The 21,556-nt window shown below is 39.8% G+C and overlaps 1 long non-coding RNA gene across 1 annotated transcript; it reads right to left on the reverse strand.

Annotated features, from left to right (window-relative positions):
* Positions 1–6,110: 6,110 nt before the first annotated feature.
* On the reverse strand, positions 6,111–17,715 carry LOC117320312. The gene is made up of 3 exons (XR_004531003.1): positions 17,620–17,715; positions 7,928–8,011; positions 6,111–6,255 (listed from the first exon to the last, which is right to left on the reverse strand). It is a non-coding gene; the product is annotated as an uncharacterized LOC117320312 (long non-coding RNA).
* Positions 17,716–21,556: the final 3,841 nt, after the last annotated feature.

A 21,556-nucleotide genomic window follows, 5' to 3' on the forward strand; every position in this document is an offset into this window, starting at 1 on the left:
TTTGGATATTTTACGTAAATCATCGTTCAGTCTAGCAGCTGCTTGTTGTTGGTTATCATCTATTATTATGTACAGTGAAGTGTCATCAGCGAATAACTTTATATTACACCCAATCTCATTTTCTATATCATTAATATATAGAAGGAATAAGTATGGTCCAAGGACAGAGCCCTGTGGTACACCAGCTTTTAACGTTTGCCAAGTAGAATGGAAACCGTCATATATTACTCTCTGTTTTCTATCTCTGATATAATTTTCGAACCACCTAAACATATTATTATTAATTCCATATTTCTCCAATTTATGTAGTAACCCCCGTGCCATACCCTATCAAAAGCCTTGCTTATGTCGCAAAAAACTAGTCTTATTTCATTTCCCTCATCTAGTTCCCTTGTTATAGTATTATACAGTGATATTAGTTGATTAACTGTAGAGTCTTTGGGTAGAAAACCTGACTGATTTTTTGAAATTATATTATTAGTGGACAAATAATTATATAGATATTTAAAGACAATTTTTTCTAACATTTTTACAAACACTGGAGTAATAGAAATTGGTCTATAGTTAGTTGGACCACACTTTTTTCCTTTACCTTTATATATTGGGACAACATTAGCACATTTCCAGGTGTAAGGGATTGATTTATTAAATAGTATCTGTAAGGGTTTTACAAGTGATTCAGATATGCCTTTTACAAAATATGGAGAGATATTATCCGGCCCTGCTGATTTATTCACCTTTAAAAGATGGAGCTGATCTTTAATATCCTGCTCTGTAATATTGATGTTGCCAAAGGTGAATGGTGGAGAATCAGTTAATGGTGTAATATCTTCATCTGTTTTATTGGATGTGGAGATTGTGGCAAAGTATTTATTTAATATTTCAGCTTTCTCGATGGGATGAGTTATAATCTTACCGTTCTCTTCTAAGGGTGAATGGTCACTACTTTTATTGTTGATATTTAGTACTTTTCTAGCAATTTTCCACCATTCGCCTTTTGGCATAGATTTATCAGAAGAATTTTGGAGTTTTCCTAGATATGTTTCCTTAGCTTTCCTGACTAGTGTAATAACCTCATTCCGTAAGTGTCTAAATGTTCTCCATGCTATATCAGTATTATTTTGTTTAGCTTTTTTGTGTTGTCCATTTCTTTGTCTAATTTTTAATCTGATATCAGTATTGAACCAAGGTTTGTCGTTCGGTCTTACTGTTATGGTTTTACGGGGTACAAATTTATGTACGCATTCCTGTATTTCATGTGTAAGGTATTCATTCATATTCTCTACTTGTAAATGTGATAGTTTATCTTCCCAGTCAATAGATGACATATATTCATTTGCTTTTACAAAATCTGTGTTCTTATAATACAACACAGTTTTTTTTATAACATTTTTGTTTAAGGGTTTTATATGTTATTTCTGCCCTAGTTGAACATTGATAACTACAGAAGGGTGCATTCACTACAACATTTTTTACTATATTACAATTATTTGACATAATGACATCAATACTGGTGGCAGAGTTTGGAGTGATCCTAGTCGGCTCGTGTATGTGATTAGTTAAATCATATTTGGTTATTATTCTCGAAAGTCTAGAGTTTGGAGTTAGGTTAAGCATATCATGATTAATATCACCTAAAAGTATCACATATTTAAATCTATAACGTTGTCTAACATATTATCAAATATATTCCAGAAATCTACTAGAGAATTTGGCGGTCTATACATGCATCGAACAAAAAATATTTGTTCACTGACTTTAACTTCCAGCCACAGGATTTCCATACCATCCATTTCTAGGTCAATTCTTCTTCTAGTATACAAATAATCTTTAACATAGACTAACACTCCTCCTCCCCTGTGTGTTTCTCTGTCTTTCCTAAATATAACATTGTGACTATCTAAGAGTATATCACTGTCAGTAATATGTGTATTTAAATTAGTTTCAGTTAAACATATTATATCAATATCTGAAAATTCGCTTTCGATAGCCACGGTCTTATTTCTTAAGGAACAAACATTTACATGACTTATTATAATATCATCTTGATAATATGCACTTGAGATGTTATTTTGGTATTCATCTGGGCCTGGGTTTAGTTGTACGTCATTACATAGAAACATCTTCAATATAAGAACTTTAAAATAGAACATAAGATTTTTTGGAGTGTGATACATATGTACAATACAGATTAATATAACGTTATCGAAGATCCCTGCCGTCCCGTTAACTATATACTTTTGATATACCATCTAATGTTTATCCTTAGAACAGTCATTATTGTCAGTTGCCAGATGACAGCGATTTTCTGTCCCACCAGCTCAATATTACTAAAACAATTGTACTATATTTTGTATAAACACTTACCTATAGCGACACCTACATACACTTACCTATAGCGACACCTACATACACTTACCTACAGCGACGCCTACATACACTTACCTATAGCGACACCTACATACACTTACCTATAGCGACGCCTACATACACTTACCTATAGCGATACCTACATACACTTACCTATAGCGACACCTACATGCACTTACCTTTAGCGACACCTACATACACTTACCTACAACTACACCTACATACACTTACCTACAGCGACGCCTACATACACTTACCTATAGCGATACCTACATACACTTACCTACAGCGACACCTACATACACTTACCTACAGCGACACCTATATACACTTACCTATTGCGACACCTCATACACTTACCTATAACGACACCTACCAACAGGAACACTTACCTACAGCTACACCTACATACACTTACCTATAGCGATACCTACATACACTTACCTATAGCGATACCTACATACACTTACCTACAGCGACACCTACATACACTTACCTACATCGACACCTACCGACTCGACACTTACCTACAGCGACACCTACATACACTTACCTATAGCGACACCTACATACACTTACATGCAGCGACACCTACATATACACTTACCTACAGTGACGCCTACATACACTTACCTATAGCGATACCTACATACACTTACCTATAGCGACACCTACATGCACTTACCTTTAGCGATACCTACATACACTTACCTACAGCGACACCTACATACACTTACCTACAGCGACACCTATCAACACTTACCTATTGCGACACCTCATACACTTACCTATAACGACACCTACCAACAGGAACACTTACCTACAGCTACACCTACATACACTTACCTATAGCGATACCTACATACACTTACCTACAGCGACACCTACATACACTTACCTACAGCGACACCTACATACACTTACCTACATCGACACCTACCGACCCGACACTTACCTACAGCGACACCTACATACACTTACCTATAGCGACACATACATACACTTACCTATAGCGACACCTACATACACTTACCTGTAGCGACACCTACATACACTAACCTACAGCGACACCTACATACACTTACCTAAAGCGACACCTACACACACTTACCTACAGCGACACCTACATACACTTACATATAGCGACACCTACATACACTTACCTACAGGGACACCTACACACACTTACCTACAGCGACACCTACCGACAATTACCTACAACGACACCTATACACACTTACCTGTAGCGACACCTACATACACTTACCTACATTGACACCTGCATACACTTACCTACAGCGACACCTACATACACTTACCTACAGCGACAACTACATACACTTACCTACAGCTACACCTACACACACTTACCAACAACGACACCTACATTCACTTACCTACAGCCACACCTACATACACTTACCTACAGCGACACCTACACACACTTACCTACAGCGACACCTACATACACTTACCTATAGCGACACCTACATACACTTACCTACAGCGACACCTACATACACTTACCTACAGCGACACCTACATACACTTACCTAAATGTACAGCAACACCTATCAACAGGGACACTTACCTACAGTGATGCCTACACACACTTATCTAGTGCGACACCTACCAACAGGGACACTTACCTACAGCGACACCTACCTACAGCGACACTTACCTACAGCGACACCTACCAACAGGGACACTTACCTACAGCGATACCTACAAACAGGGATACTTACCTACAGCGACACCTACAAACAGGGACCCTTACCTACAGCGGCACCTACCGACAGGGACCCTTACCTACAGCAGCATCTACCGACACTTACCTAAAACGTACAGCGACACCTACCGACACTTACCTACAGCGACACCTACATACACTTACCTACAGCGACACCTACATACACTTACCTACAGCGACACCTACATACACTTACCTACAGCGACACCTCATACACTTACCTACAGCGACACCTACCGACACTTACCTACAGTGACACCTACCGACACTTACCTACAGTGACACCTAAATACACTTACCTACAGCGACACCTACCAACAGGGACACTTACATACAGCGACACCAACCAACAGGGACACTTACCTACAGCGACACCTACCAACAGGGACACTTACATACAGCGACACCAACCAACAGGGACACTTACCTACAGCGACACCTACCAACAGGGACACTTACATACAGCGACACCAACCAACAGGGACACTTACATACAGCGACACCTACCGATAATTACCTAGAGCGAAGCTGAGGAAGAACATGAGGCTGCTTATCCATGCAGTGCCCCCCCCCCCCCCCCCCCCCCCCCGCGTCATACTTCTTTAGAAATTCATTGTAGAGGATTCCAAAAGCTTTACATGTGCCAACCAGTGTCATGTACAGGAGTGCACACGCTGAAAGGTTAAGTCATCCGATCATCACTTTAATTTATAATGAATGTCTCGCATTACAAAGTAAACAAGCGTGTATCATTGATTCACATGTGTGTATATACCAATAACTGATTCACACACGTGTGTATATATTAATAATTGATTGACATGTGTGTATATATCAATCACTGATTCATATGTGTATGTATCAATCACTGATTCACACATTTATGTATCAACCACTGATTCACATGTGTGTATGTATCAATCACCGATTCACATTTGTGTGTGTATCAATCTCTGATTCACATGTGTGTATGTATCAATAACTGATTCACATGTGTGTAGGTATCAATCACTGATTCACACATTTATGTATCAATCACTGATTCACATGTGTATGTATCAATCACTGATTCGCATGTGTGTATGTATCAATCACTGATTCACACATTTATGTATCAATCACTGATTCACATGTGTGTATGTATCAATAACTGATTCACATGTGTGTATGTATCAATCACTAATTCACATGTGTGTGTGTATCAATCTCTGATTCACATGTGTATGTATCAATAACTGATTCACATGTGTGTAGGTATCAATCACTGATTCGCCTATATTTATGTATCAATCACTGATTCGCATGTGTGTATGTATCAATAACTGATTCACATGTGTGTAGGTATCAATCACTGATTCGCATATATTTATGTATCAATCAAGTGTCTAAATGTTCTCCATGCTATATCAGTATTGTTTTGTTTAGCTTTTTTGTGTTGTCCATTTCTTTGTCTAACTTTTAATCTGATATCAGTATTGAACCAAGGTTTGTCCTTCGGTCTTACTGTTATGGTTTTACGGGGTACAAATTTATCTACGCATTCCTGTATTTCATGTGTAAGGTATGCATTCATATTCTCTACAAACAGGGATACTTACCTACAGCGACACCTACAAACAGGGACCCTTACCTACAGCGGCACCTACCGACAGGGACCCTTACCTACAGCAGCATCTACCGACACTTACCTAAAACGTACAGCGACACCTACCGACACTTACCTACAGCGACACCTACATACACTTACCTACAGTGACACCTAAATACACTTACCTACAGCGACACCTACCAACAGGGACACTTACATACAGCGACACCAACCAACAGGGACACTTACCTACAGCGACACCTACCAACAGGGACACTTACATACAGCGACACCAACCAACAGGGACACTTACCTACAGCGACACCTACCAACAGGGACACTTACATACAGCGACACCAACCAACAGGGACACTTACATACAGCGACACCTACCGATAATTACCTAGAGCGAAGCTGAGGAAGAACATGAGGCTGCTTATCCATGCAGTGTTCCCCGCCCCCGCGTCATACTTCTTTAGAAATTCATTGTAGAGGATTCCAAAAGCTTTACATGTGCCAACCAGTGTCATGTACAGGAGTGCACACGCTGAAAGGTTAAGTCATCCGATCATCACTTTAATTTATAATGAATGTCTCGCATTACAAAGTAAACATGCGTGTATCATTGATTCACATGTGTGTATATACCAATAACTGATTCACACACGTGTGTATATATTAATAATTGATTGACATGTGTGTATATATCAATCACTGATTCATATGTGTATGTATCAATCACTGATTCACACATTTATGTATCAATCACTGATTCACATGTGTGTATGTATCAATCACCGATTCACATTTGTGTGTGTATCAATCTCTGATTCACATGTGTGTATGTATCAATAACTGATTCACATGTGTGTAGGTATCAATCACTGATTCACACATTTATGTATCAATCACTGATTCACATGTGTATGTATCAATCACTGATTCGCATGTGTGTATGTATCAATCACTGATTCACACATTTATGTATCAATCACTGATTCACATGTGTGTATGTATCAATAACTGATTCACATGTGTGTATGTATCAATCACTGATTCACATGTGTGTGTGTATCAATCTCTGATTCACATGTGTATGTATCAATAACTGATTCACATGTGTGTAGGTATCAATCACTGATTCGCCTATATTTATGTATCAATCACTGATTCGCATGTGTGTATGTATCAATAACTGATTCACATGTGTGTAGGTATCAATCACTGATTCGCATATATTTATGTATCAATCACTGATTCGCATGTGTGTATGTATCAATAACTGATTCACATGTGTGTAGGTATCAATCACTGATTCGCATATATTTATGTATCAATCACTGATTCGCATGTGTGTATGTATCAATAACTGATTCACATGTGTGTAGGTATCAATCACTGATTCGCCTATATTTATGTATCAATCACTGATTCACATGTGTGTATGTATCAATAACTGATTCACATGTGTGTAGGTATCAATCACTGATTCACATGTGTGTTTTAAAGACTTTTCCCTTCTTCCTCTAATTCATTTGATAACATGAGGAACTTACGCAAGGACTCAAAATGAGATCTTAGAATTTTCTGAAATATATCGATTACAAATTTTAACTGCTAAAGACCAGGGCAGCCGCCTGTAGACCATTTGTTGTTCTATTCAGACACAAAACAGAGGGAAGCAGACTAAACTCACTCATCTAACAGTTCTGAATAAGTGGCGATAACAAACTTCAACTGTCAACATTCAAGATGGATGACTTTTAGCCATTTTGTTTTCATAATCAGGTTTAATATTGAATGGGCACAACTAGGGACAAAATGGAGCCTACATGTGAAGATTGAGAACTATTCCTCCAGTACGATTCAAGAATTAGCGATAATAAACTTCATTTGTAAAAATCCAAGATAGCCGGCTGTCAGCCATCTTCTTTCCTGACCAGACTTAAAATCAAATTAGCAAAACTAAGGACCAAGGGGAACCTACATTGGAAGTTTAAGAAATATTCTTCCTGCAAATTATACGAAAGCGTTTTCTGTTGTTGTTTTCTTTTTTTGTATTTTTTTTTTTTCATATGCGATGACACCCCATTCGTTTAACTAAAGGTTATCAACTTCAAGATCTGGTAGCAAGTAAATGTTTTAATTAACCGTGAAATTTAGGATCCAGATTTACAGTACATGAACCGTCAGACAAATACGGAATCTGTGAATTTTACCTAGTAGGATTACCCATGCGTAGCCACCATCCACGGGTTGTCTTTTGAGCGCCATCTGTAGTGTCCCTGTAAATGCTCCTGGTTCTGAACAGAAATAAAACACAACTTAAAAGTATCTGAGCATACATATTGATAAAAACGTATAAAAAGGAAAAACCAGTTAAGCGTTAGTTGTAATAACCAGTATTACTGTATAATATAATGGGCTGTCATACCAAGCCGATTTCGCTAGCCAGAGCTATACCGGAGGTTTCGGGAAGCGGTTCTAGTAAATACGAGAGAAAGAACAGCAGTGCATCGTCCGAACATCGCCAAGATCGTAAGGAAATCATCAGAAAATTGTCAGAACATCGTCAGAGCATCAGCGAAAATATTAGCAACAGAAGATAACGGAGGATATTTTTGAACACGCTCAAATATGTCTACCATTTCGCTGCCAGGGCGAGCAGTTGGAGTACGATGGCGGTGCTCTTTTATGACTTCGCTGATGTCGAACGAGCACCTATATCGCCCCATATGATGGACCGTACACTACGATCGTGTTACCATCGTTGCGCACTTTGCCAATGGGTAGGAATCTCAATAGGACAACGTTAGGGCAAAGGTATCACAATGGAAACGCCGGTGTAGTATGGTAACGTGAAACCTATGGTAACGTGAAACCTATGGTAACGTGAAACCTATGGTAACGTGAAGCCTATGGTAACGTGAAATTTGTTTGTTTTTGTTTAACGTCATATTAACAACCAGGGTTATTTAAGAACGTGCAAGGTTGTGGAGGTAGAGGAAAGCCGGAGTACAAGGAGAAAAGCCACCGACCTACGTTCAGAACCTGGCAACTGCCCTACGATGTTTCGAACTCGCAACCCAGTGGTGGAGAGCTAGTGATAAAGTGTTGTGCATCTTAACCACTCGGCCACCGCGGCCCCCTTGGTAACGTGAAACATATGGTAACGTGAAGCATATGGTAACGTGAAGCATATGGGACGTGAAGCCTATGGTAACGTGAAGCCTATGGTAACGTGAAACCTATGGTAACGTGAAGCATGTGGTAAACGTGAAGCCTATGGTCATGTGAAGCCTATGGTAACGTGAAGCCTATGGTATTTTATGGACAGCAGCACTAAAATTCCCTGAACATCTAAGCGAGTAAAGTTATATAGTTTGATTATGTACTGATTTAAGATGAATTAACATGATGGAATTGCGTCATTTCTGTGGTATTTTACACAATGGCCGTATATCACAAATAGTACTCCATTGTACAATAACTGAAAGTCTTAAGAGACAATCTATGGTGTCTTATTAGTGCTGTTTACACTCCTTATCGGAATATAACTTAGCTCATGAACTACTTGGGGGTAGTCGTTCCCACAGTTTAAGTCCATCTGACCATGACTGTAATCTACATACTACTATGTTTTGTTAATGAAATCTTTCTGTTGTAGCAGCATTGATATTGAAATACATGTATGACATAAAATGTTCCTACAAGAGCAGTGCCGAATCATATACTGCTTTTTTGTCTTCTAATGCTGATGTGTTTAAGTTCATTCAATTACCAATCGTTGATACTTTAATTTATTGTATCTTGATAACAATATATATTTCTTTTTGTAACTCTTCAATTTTGAGGAAATAAAGAAATAATGATAATGGTACAGTGTAACGTGAAGTCCATGGTAACGTGAAGTCGATGGTAACGAGAAACGGGTGGTAGCAGCGACAAGCCCATGGTTACGTGAAGACCGTGTTAACGTAAAGCCCATGTTAACGTGGATCAATAAATACAGTACAGTAACGTGAAACCTATGCCTATATGGTAAAGTGAAGCCCGTGGAAACGTGAAGCCCGTGGTAACGTGAAGCCCGTCCTTACGTGAAGCCCGCGGTTAAGTGAAGTCCGTGGTTACGTGAAGCCCGTGGTAACGTGAAGCCCGTGGTAACGTGAAGCCCGTGGTAACGTAAAGCCCTTGCTTACGTGAAGCCCGCGGTTAAGTGAAGCCCGTGGTAACGTGAAGCCCGTGGTAACGTGAAGCCCGTGGTCACGTGAATCCCGTGGTAACGTGAAGCCCGTGGTAAAGTGAAGCCCTTGGTAACGTGAAGCCCGTGGGAACGTGAAGCCCTTGTTAACGTGAAGCCCGTGGTAACGTGAAGCCTGTGGTAAAATGAAGCCTATGGCAACGTGAAGCATTTGTTAACGTGAAGCTCGCGGTAACGTGAAGCCCTTGTTAACGTGAGGCCCGTGCTTACGTGAAGCCCGTGGTAAAGTGAAGCCCGTGGGAAAATGAAGCCCGTGGTAACGTGAAGCCCGTGGTAACGTGAAGCCCGTGGTAACGTAAAGCCCGTGCTTACGTGAAGCCCGCGGTTAAGTGAAGCCCGTGGTAACGTGAAGCCCGTGGTAACGTGAAGCCCGTGGTCACGTGAATCCCGTGGTAACGTGAAGCCCGTGAGAACGTGAATCCCTTGTTAACGTGAAGCCCGTGCTTACTTGAAGTCCCTGGTAAAGTGAAGTTCGTGGTAAAGTAAAGCCCGTGGTAAAGTAAAGCCCGCGGTAACGTGAAGCCATTGTTAACGTGAGGCCCATGCTTACGAGAAGCCCGTGGTAAAGTGAAGCCTGTGGTAAAATGAAGCCTATAGCAACGTGAAGCATTTGTTAACGTGAAGCTCGCGGTAACGTGACGCCCTTGTTAACGTGAGGCCCGTGTTTACGTGAAGCCCGTGGTAAAGTGAAGCCCGTGGAAAAATGAAGCCCATGGTAACGTGAAGTCCGTGGTAACTTGAAGTCCTTGTTAACGTGAAGCCCTTGGTAACGTGAAGCCTATGGTAACGTGAAGCCCGTGGTAAAGTGAAGCTCGTGGTAACGTGAAGCCCGTGGTAACGTGGAGCCCGCGGTAACGTGAAGCCCGCGGTAACGTGAAGCCCGTGGAAAAGTGAAGTCGTTGTTAACGTGAAGCCCGTGGTAACGTGAAGCCCGTGGTAAAGTCAAGCCCGTGGTAACGTGAAGCCCGTGGTAAAGTGAAGTTCGTGGTAACGTGAAGCCCGTGGTAAAATGAAGTTCGTGGTAACGTGAAGTCCGTTGTAACCTAGCCGAGCGATTGCCACACAGGTATCCAAAATGACAACAAAACTAGTAAGTACATATTTACAATTTCTAATATACACTATGAATACATGCAAAATACAATCAATACACAATGGTTATCTTTACGATTTGTCACTTTTACAAAACCTCGCTTACGTCCACTCAATTATCTTCCGTGATACACTCAACAGGTACTTACACACAGAATCACAGCTACTAATAAATATATATATCTATAAATTTGTGTAAAAGTTGAGAAAATTTATAAACTTTATTGAATAGATTATATGGTGACTGTCTACTTACAAGTTACGACTGTATTGTTCGATATACCGGCTGTTTATACTATTCGGAATTCCTTAGTCATTTGACAGCGGAAGTGTTCCGAGTACAGGTAATTTGGCGCGAATATTGCACGTGCGGATTGCCGCAGTTGTCTATATAAGCCGGTACACCTGTGTAGTTCGCCAGTCAGATGGAAAGTCTTTGTAGGACTGCCTGGCTCAGCTCTCCCCGACTCACGTAGTCAGATGGAAAGTCTATAGGACTGCCTGGCTCAGCTCTTCCCGACTCACGTTAGTCAGAATGAAAGTCTTTGTTAGACTGTTATGGTAACACTCACTGTCAGTAGTTTTGTGTACTATCGTTATAGTATGGCCATGTAGCCGCTAGTTTACTAAACTACTGTCATGTTGTCCTATAGTATGTGTGTGTTGAGTGCGTCACAGAATTGTATAATTTGTCTCTGTATATTTTACATAGTGTTTAGTGGTATCCTAATAAAACTACCTGAACTTTATATATCTTGAGTTTGTGTTTATTTGCCAGACTTCACGTACAAATTATGTCCCAGAATGTAAGACCCTTACGGACCCAAGATCACCGAACCTGGGTATAAATATTTTAAAGGTGTCGGTTTGAGGTGAAAAGCCGATCCTTTTACATTGGTGCCGTACTGACCAGGATCTTGGTAACCCGTTTTGGGCATTTTTGAAATGTTGGTGCGATAAGATTTGTAAAACTGAAGTGAAGTAATGGCAAATAGACTTTATTTGTGTGTGTTTACTTGGAGTGAGTGGCAGTTTTACAAATAAACTTGGTATTTCCGGGAAAATCCTGATGTATACCGGAAGTATGTCGAACACAGGGACCCGTCTTTAATCTGTCGTTGGAAAAGTTGTTATAATTGGCTTGGTTGAATAATATAGTCCTAGTTTTCCTTTGTTAATGCTACAGGGTATGGTGAAGGTTCCTGGTATCTTGTGGAGTGTTAGTTTAAGTTTAAATCTATACCAAAGGCTAGGAGGCCAGAGTTGAAAAGCAGAAGTGATAATGCTGTACTCAGCCTCAGGTGACAGGTTAGCAGTGTTTGTGGTTTATATTAAACTTTATAAGGATACTTTTGTTGCTTGGTTGAACTACTTGTGTAGTTAGTAGTGTGGAATTCTTGGAGTGATAAGATTTCCTGTCTAAATATGGAAGAGGATCCATTTTAGAATATGACTCTGAAGGAAAGGAGTCGGGTCAACCTAGAGCTAACTATGGGTGTGTGAGATTGTCTCAGTGCTAGCTGACTAATAACGTCACGTAGAGGTTGTAGAGGTATGTCTATCTCATAAGTACAGTGGGTATAGTGGAGCCAACTATTGGAGTAGCACCTAATGGGTAGTAAACGACTTTGTGTTTTGCCGGAAACTGTGTTTTGTGCGAGTTGCTTTCATTGTGTGTACAGCTTAAAATACTTTGTGATTTGGATACTTAAAAGTTACTGGAACTGGATACTTAGTGTATCTCGCCATTATGTAGTGATTCTGTACATATTGTCTGTGGTTATGTACAAAATGAATCTGATGTGGCAGAGCTCGAGATAATCAAGTGCTTGTTTTGTTATGCATTTTGTCTTATATTTTATTGTATTGTTATTTTGTTATACAGGAAATTGTTTTTATTGGGTTTGTGCTTCTGAAGAGTGAGCAACCATGTAGGTAGTTTTGGTAAAACGCAATGGTTGACCATGTTACCCTGGCATGGTAAGCATATTCATGGAAAAAAGTTTACTGGGCACTTTGAATTATGCTCTTGAAGCTATTAACACAGAGAGGAGTGTGCTGTGTAGTTCTGTGATTGAAGTTCCATTTTTATATTGATGTTGTAACATACATGAAGTAACACTATCATTACATTTTGCAATATAGGTTTCTAGGGGAGTGGATATAATGATTCAAGTCATGTTTGTGAGTGTTGTGTATGCTCAATCTGATTGTTTAGTGTGTACTTTATACGAGTGTTGTGCAGTGTATGGAATGTAGGTGTTCGATTTCTGGTTGATATGTTGTCTATGAATTCATGAATTATCTATAGTAATGAATTTCATCCCAAATCTACTGTCACATTAATTTGTAATTAACAGACAGGGTTCATAATTAATTTTGTAGTAATGGATTCTATGCTAAATTATGTGATTATTTTTGTAGCACCTATAATGTTTGTTTACATGTTTTAAGAAGAGTTCGTGAGAGGGACATATTCCTATTGATGCTAAATGTTTTTGAAGATTGTATCGTGTTGAATCAAACATATATGTATGCTCATTGTTTATAGGTAGCATTAATTGTTTACAAAACTTTGTGAAAGTATGTTTGTAGTGACGTTGTACTTTGAAACTACAATTGTGTGTTAAAGCTGATGTTGTGCAGACCTGTGTAGTTTTTATACGATCTGCTGAGATATATTTCTTTGTCATCAAAGTTTACAAATTATGTACATTTTGACAAAAAGTTGTAACTTTTGTCTTAAGGGGGGAGGAGTGTAAAAGTTGAGAAAATTTATAAACTTTATTGAATAGATTATATGGTGACTGTCTACTTACAAGTTACGACTGTATTTTTCGATATACCGGCTGTTTATACTATTCGGAATTCCTTAGTCATTTGACAGCGGAAGTGTTCCGAGTACAGGTAATTTGGCGCGAATATTGCACGTGCGGATTGCCGCGGTTGTCTATATAAGCCGGTACACCTGTGTAGTTCGCCAGTCAGATGGAAAGTCTTTGTAGGACTGCCTGTCTCAGCTCTCCCCGACTCACGTAGTCAGATGGAAAGTCTTTGTAGGACTGCCTGGCTCAGCTCTCCCCGACTCACGTAGTCAGATGGAAAGTCTTTATAGGACTGCCTGGCTCAGCTCTCCCCGACTCACGTAGTCAGATGGAAAGTCTTTGTAGGACTGCCTGGCTCAGCTCTCCCTAATAATCTATCCTAATAAAACTACCTGAACTTTATATATCTTGAGTTTGTGTTTATTTGCCAGACTTCACGTACAAATTATGACCCAGAATGTAAGACCCTTACGGACCCAAGATCACCGAACCTGGGTATAAATATTTTAAAGGTGTCGGTTTGAGGTGAAAAGCCGATCCTTTTACATTTGTATATAACAACACTAAATCCTAAAGTCTTTGTAGCAACACATCCTTGTCCATACACAATGTTCGATGAATATATATACAGTACTGGAACTGCTGATCGCCTCGTTGGGTCTGGTACTCCCCACGCTGATGGCGTCAGTCCGATACTACAAAGGCCTGATACGACCTACGACCCATCCGGGTCTCCATATGATGTTTCCACACCAAAATTGTAGCCTCTACTCGGGCTACCCTCGAGTACACTGGTATCTGTGTTCTCTTCCTCCCACAATAATCACGTACTAATTGTGGTACATAACACGGTTGTCAAACAGTACAGTCTATGGATTCCATTTCAATGGTGCCACCCGGCTTCCATACATTTCACCACTGGACAGCGTGTCCACTCATGTTAAGCTACAAAATATCAAATTATACCCTAAACTTGATATTTAAACATTTACAGTAAATAATGTTATATATAAACATGTTTGTAAGCGTTAAATATTGATACAACAACCCTAGTGCGTCCATACAAGTAAAATAAACAGTACTCACGCACGTGCACTAGCGTACTCACTAAACACAATAACAATTATATTCAAAAAGAGAATAATAATAAATAGTAACTTACCGTGACTGTAATTTCACGCTTCTTACTAGAATATAGGCACAAGTATCTCTATACCTACAGCTGTCAAATGTCCATTGTTGAGCCGGGTAGATTACTGACTACCGCAGCCCAAAACACCCAGCCGTACAATAGCGCGTCTTACGTGGTGTATACCTTACGTGCTCAGCTAATATACTTACCTTCCATATGAAGGTGTAACAAAGTCGGATTGTGACACCCGTGCTTACGTGAAGTCAGTGGTAAAGTGAAGCCCGTGGTAAAGTGAAGTTCGTTGTAAAGTGAAGCACTTGTTAACGTGAAGCCCGTGGTAACGTGAAGCCCCTGGTAACGTGAAGCCCGTGGTAACGTGAAGCCCGTGGTAACGTGAAGCCCGTGGTAAAGTGAAGCTCGTGGTAAAGTGAAGCTCGTGGTAACGTGAAGCCCGTGGTAACCTGAAGCCCGCGGTAACGTGAAGCCCATGGTAACGTGAAGCCCGTTGTTAACGTGAAGCCCGTGGTAAAGTGAAGCCTATATATGGTAACGTGAAGCTTGTGGTCACGTGAAGTCCGTGGTAAATTGAAGCCCTTGTTAACATGAAGCCCGTGGTAAAGTGAAGCCCGTGGTAACGTGAAGCCCGTGGTAAAGTGAAGCCTTTGGTAACGTGAAGCCCGTAGTCACGTGAAGCCCGTGGTAACGTGAAGTTCGTGGTAAAGTGAAGTCCGTGGTAAGGTGAAGCCCTTGTTAACGTGAAGCCGGTGGTAACGTGAAGCCCGCGGTAAAGTGAAGCCCGCGGTAACGTGAAGCCCGTGGTAAAGTGAAGCCCTTGTTAACGTGAAGCCCGTGGTAATGTGAAGCCCGTGGTAACGTGAAGCCCGTGGTAAAGTGAAGCCCTTGTTAACGTGAAGCCCGCGGTAAAGTGAAGCCCGTGGTAACGTGAAGCCCTTGTTAACGTGAAGCCCGTGGTAACGTGAAGCCCTTGTTAACGTGAAGCCCTTGTTAACGTGAAGCCCGTGGTAACGTGAAGCCCGCGGTAACGTGAAGCCCGTGGTAACGTGAAGCCCGTGGTAAAGTGAAGCCCGCGGTAACGTGAAGCCTGTGGTAACGTGAAGCCCTTGTTAACGTGAAGCCCGCGGTAACATGAAGCCCTTGTTAACGTGAAGCCCGCGGTAACATGAAGCCCGTGGTAAAGTGAAGCCCGTGGTCACGTGAAGCCCTTGTTAACGTGAAGCCCGTGGTAACGTGAAGCCCTTGTTAACGTGAAGCCCGTAGTAACGTGAAGCCTGTGGTAAAGTGAAGCCCGTGGTAATGTGAAGCCCGTGGTAAAGTGAAGCCCGTGGTAACGTGAAGCCCGTGGTAAAGTGAGGCCCGCGGTAATGTGAAGCCCGTGGTAACGTGAAGCCCGCGGTAAAGTGAAGCCCGCGGTAACGTGAAGCCCGCGGTAAAGTGAAGCCCGTGGTAAAGTGAAGCCCGTGTTAATATGAACTGCGCTACAGTTTACCATTATGGTGATATTAACCGCTCCATTTAAACTATGATAACATGAAATTCATAATTATTACGGTACAATGAACATTGAATTTTCTGTTGTTGTTGTTTTTAAAACGAATAAATTGATGAAGTTTTCTAAAAAGATCTGATCCCCCTCCCCCCACACTTTTTTTTCCTGAGTGGAAAAACATAACTAAGCAATTGATCAAAATCAAACGAAAACAATTATAAGGCGTGTTCATCATACAACAGGACGCTTATTTCACCACAATTGTACAATCCAACATTCCTCCACCTCTAAACCTGCCACGTCCTTGCATGACCATGGCTGTTAATAGGACGTTAAACAAAAACAAACCAAACCAATGAACCGCAGTTCAATTCACATTAAACTATTTTGAACCAGGTTCATTTCACCATGCTTCAAACATCAAGCTCCACATATACTGTACTGTACATCGGTATTGCTTTGGCAAAATGTGATATTTTTCTCTGTCGATTTTATTGTCGTTGTCAATTATCTGCATTGTTAAATCCCGCCGAGATAGTGTGTGAGCCGACCTGTACAGGTGCTGATCACACACAAAGACATGGGTAGAAAGCTAGACAGGTCAAACGAGGCCATTGAAATGCCTACGACCTTATCTAATCACACGTTGTTTATTGTTTTTTGTTTGTTTGTTTGTTTTTTAAATTGAGGTTAGTTATTTCTTGTATTTTTCTTTATTTAAACTATCTCTTAATTCAGCTGGCGAGATTCAACTTCACATGAACTTACTAAAACAGAAACCACAGACAGGTGTGAAAATCACAAATGACATTCCAGAAATTCACGTGGAAACTCACAATAACTGTCATTATTAACATTACAATTTATAGACAGTAGACTGGTCGGGTGACACAGTGGTAAGGTTCGACTCCCAGATTGTACGTGAAAGGGTATGGGGTCACTTACCCATGACCTCCCGGTCTCCTCCCACAGCAAGACCCCTCGCGCGCGTCCATCCGGGCCAACAAGAGTGATTAATATAAGTAAATTTAGATTGTTTCACAATTGTTGTAAAGGAAAAAGGTTACCATTTTCACAATTCATGTTATACTTACACCATATATAAAGTGATGTTGGTTTCAGACGACTTTCCCCTGCCGACCCCCAGGACCGAATGCTCCACTTCACACTCCACTTAACACACATATCCTGTAAGATCATGAGGCGTGACTAAAGATATACAGCTCATACAAAAATATATCCTTCACTACGGAATAAATTAATCATATATCGATGTATTGCCAGGTAAATAACCGATTTGTTTTAAAAAAACACTAAATATACAGAAAAATAAACGAAAATTGCTAAAGGTACAATACAAAATAATTATCTAAATTAGCAATACGTAATATATAATTTCTATCAAACAGTATACATGTACCTACACAGGTGAAATATGAAACAGTACACATGTACCTACACACGTGAAATATAAAACTGTTCACATGTACCTACACACGTGAAATATAAAACAGTACATACATGTACATACACACGTGAAATTTGAAACAGTACACATGTACCTACACACGTGAAATATAAAACAGTACATACATGTACATACACAGGTGAAATATAAAACAGTACACATTTACCTACACACGTGAAATATAAAACAGTACACATGTACATACACAGGTGAAATATAAAACAGTACACATGTACATACACAGGTGAAATATAAAACAGTACACATGTACCTACACACGTGAAATATAAAACAGTACACATGTTCCTACACACGTGAAATAGAAAACAGTACACATGTACCTACACACGTGAAATATAAAACAGTACACATGTTCCTACACACGTGAAATAGAAAACAGTACACATGTATACACTCGTGCAATAGCTTAGCAACGATAAAACCCACACCACACATATAAACGTGAATTTTACCTCGAATTTCACGACCCTAGCGACAATCGAATAAGAAATTGTGTGTTATACAGATTACGGAACCACAAAGTTCGTTAAATTGTGTGAAAATAATACAGGTTCCTGGTTATCGTATGCAGAACTTTAATATTAGTCACAAATTACCCTCGACACATATAGGGGTACATTGTGCATAATATGCATACGTGCTATTTATCTTGTTAGAAACATACATGACGTTTAACTCCGTAGGTTTATAAATAAATATATCATGGAGTCAATCACGTTATCAATTGTGGTATTTACCATGACAACCACATGCATTGTATATAGCATAAACAATGTATTGTTACCGATGTGACATTGTTGTCTATAAAACAATCTGTCCAAATGACACCCCCTGTTGACAATGACAGTTACACCGAAAGTCACCCACTTACTGCCTTATTGCGTAAAACACCCATTGGTTCTATCATTATGATAAACAGGTTACTTTAAAGCTGATCAGGCGACAAAAACAGTTAACCGGTGGAGGTGTTTAGATTATTTTGTGAAGCGATTCAATACATGGACTGATAATCTAATCGCCTTCGTGATATTTATCATATCTCGGTCAAGTGTTCACAATTGTGCACGTATACATATTTGGTTTACTTTAGTTCGGTTTGTTTTTGTTTAACGTCCTATTAACAGCCAGGGTCATTTAAGGACGTGCCGGGTTTTGGAGGTGAAGGAAAGCCGGAGTACCCGGAGAAAAACTACTGGCCTACAGTCAGTACCTGGCAACTGCCCCACATAGGTTTTGAACTCGCAACCCAGAGGTGGAGGGCTAATGATAAAGTGTCGGGACACCTTAACCACTCGGCCACCGCGGCCCCTAATTTGGTTAACAACACATATTTTAACTGAGGCAAGGGAGACACCAATACATTAAAAGTGACAATTTATTACTAGTCTACCAAGCGATAAAATAACGATACATTTTTCTTTTTTTGTATGTATTATTGTGATAATATGTTATTAATTGTGAGAGGAAGCACTCTTACGTGGTCTGCTACACACGTGTTTCTTCTCCGGTTGTGTGTATACAAAGTTTTACTTCCGGTATTGCGCATCGGAAATCTTTATAATTTTACACGCAAGAAAATCTTATCCTCTGGTTTGTTAATCTGTCAGAACTAAAATTTACTATATTCGTGATTTTGTAAGCCTTTTACATCGTTTTTATTAGAACATAAGTAACATTTTCTATGTCTCGTAGTCCCGCGATTTACGATCCTTTCGATCCTCTCGGACTTTTTCATACTGCGTAGCGATGTAAACAAATGGTGGCCCAGTTGTGTTTTCCCCTGGGACACAACAAATTTTCGATAGGGTAAGGAACATCCAATCATTTTGAATCAAACCAAAATTCTAGTATGTATATTGAAATCTCGGATAAACGTTCACTTTCAAAAATTCTGCGTTACTGTAAAGACCACGTAGGTTGCTGCTTTGAAAGTCGGCAGCTTCAAAACTCTACCTCTCCCACCCACCCTTTATTATAATTCTCTTATGTTAGAAAATGTCAGTTATTTGTATCTGTAGAGTAGGTTAATGTGTGTTATGTAGAAGTAGACTTTGTGATTGTATCAGTAGTTTAGAGAGTCAAGCTAGGGTTCCTTTGTCCAGGACAATTAACTACATGGTTTATTACATGTTTTTCCTCTAAATGTATCTGTATTAATTATGAATATGTTACGTATTCCTTTATGCAATATTATGTAATCTTAGTCAGATTATGTAATGACAGATAATTTACGCAATATTACGTAACAATGACAATACAGTAATAAACCTTAGCTATCACCCAAACCTGATGGTCTTTCTAGTTTTAATTCATTTACAACATTAGTGGGAAGCAGAAAGTTTGTACAAGAAACTTTCTACTTGCATCTGCCTGACGATTGAACTATTAATATGTTATAAATTCTAATACAACCATACAACGTACACAGTGGTTTAAACCACATTGAAATACACCATGTTTCTCTCATATCTCGCCATGTTGGATAGAGTTTGCCCATGTAAGATAGCTATGTAAGATAAATCTATCTTACATAGCATTTCACGCGCGCGGATTAATCTGCGTTCAAGGGGGACAACTCTCACAACGTCGTCTGCTTGTGTTCACATCCGACAGTCCTTATCGTCGGTGTCGGTTTTGAAACGTTGGACTTAACTATAAAAATACATACATGCTTAGATAAATATATATCATATCAGCAGTAAATCAATAGGGCTACACGGTTAAACGATTAGACATTTCATCTGAGCGAACATATAACTCCGTTACTGTACTACAGTACATAACAAACAGACTACGCCTACAGGCCTGTTGTAACAGTTACAGTACAATACAGACTTGCCTACAGTACCCGACAGATTTGTCATTTGTCATTAAAAACATGTAAACACACACAATCACCTGGCAATGACAGGAAGTAAAATAAAAGGCATACATAAAAAAAATAACAAATAAAATGTCAAACGTCACAACCTATGAAACGGTTCCGTCTGCGTCAGCAGGGGGCCCTGGAATTTGTTTACTCTACTGTAAGTACTGTCAGTAACTGTTAGACCTACTCAGTAACCTGTGTATTTGGAAGTTGGGAATTGGCTCTTAAATGAACGAACATTCGGTAAAAATGACACCCCTCGATGTTCATATAAAAATATTTATTTTAATTGTAACTCAGAGTCTATATTTGTGTAGAGTAACCATGAAAACTAACTGCCATCCTAGCTTTCAATATGATCATCGTTAGCCTATCGACTGACCTACCTTCGTCATTCCATCAAGACAACCGGTTAAACACATATAATCCTATGTCACAGAAAAGATCGAATACTCGTATAGAGTCACTGTTCGCTGGTTCACACACGAAGTTGCCAAAATCACAGTGAATTTAAAATTACCAGCCACGAAACATCGCCGCGTCATGGCGATCGAGATCGACATCACTCTCAATATCCTTGAACTATGAATGGAATTCCAATGACAGTCGTGACGTCATGCAGTGACGTAGTATTTTATTAAAACTAAAGACGTCATGCAGTGACATGTGAATA

Source organism: Pecten maximus, unplaced genomic scaffold (genome assembly GCF_902652985.1).
Source record: "Pecten maximus unplaced genomic scaffold, xPecMax1.1, whole genome shotgun sequence".
Taxonomy (NCBI): Eukaryota; Metazoa; Mollusca; class Bivalvia; order Pectinida; family Pectinidae; genus Pecten; species Pecten maximus.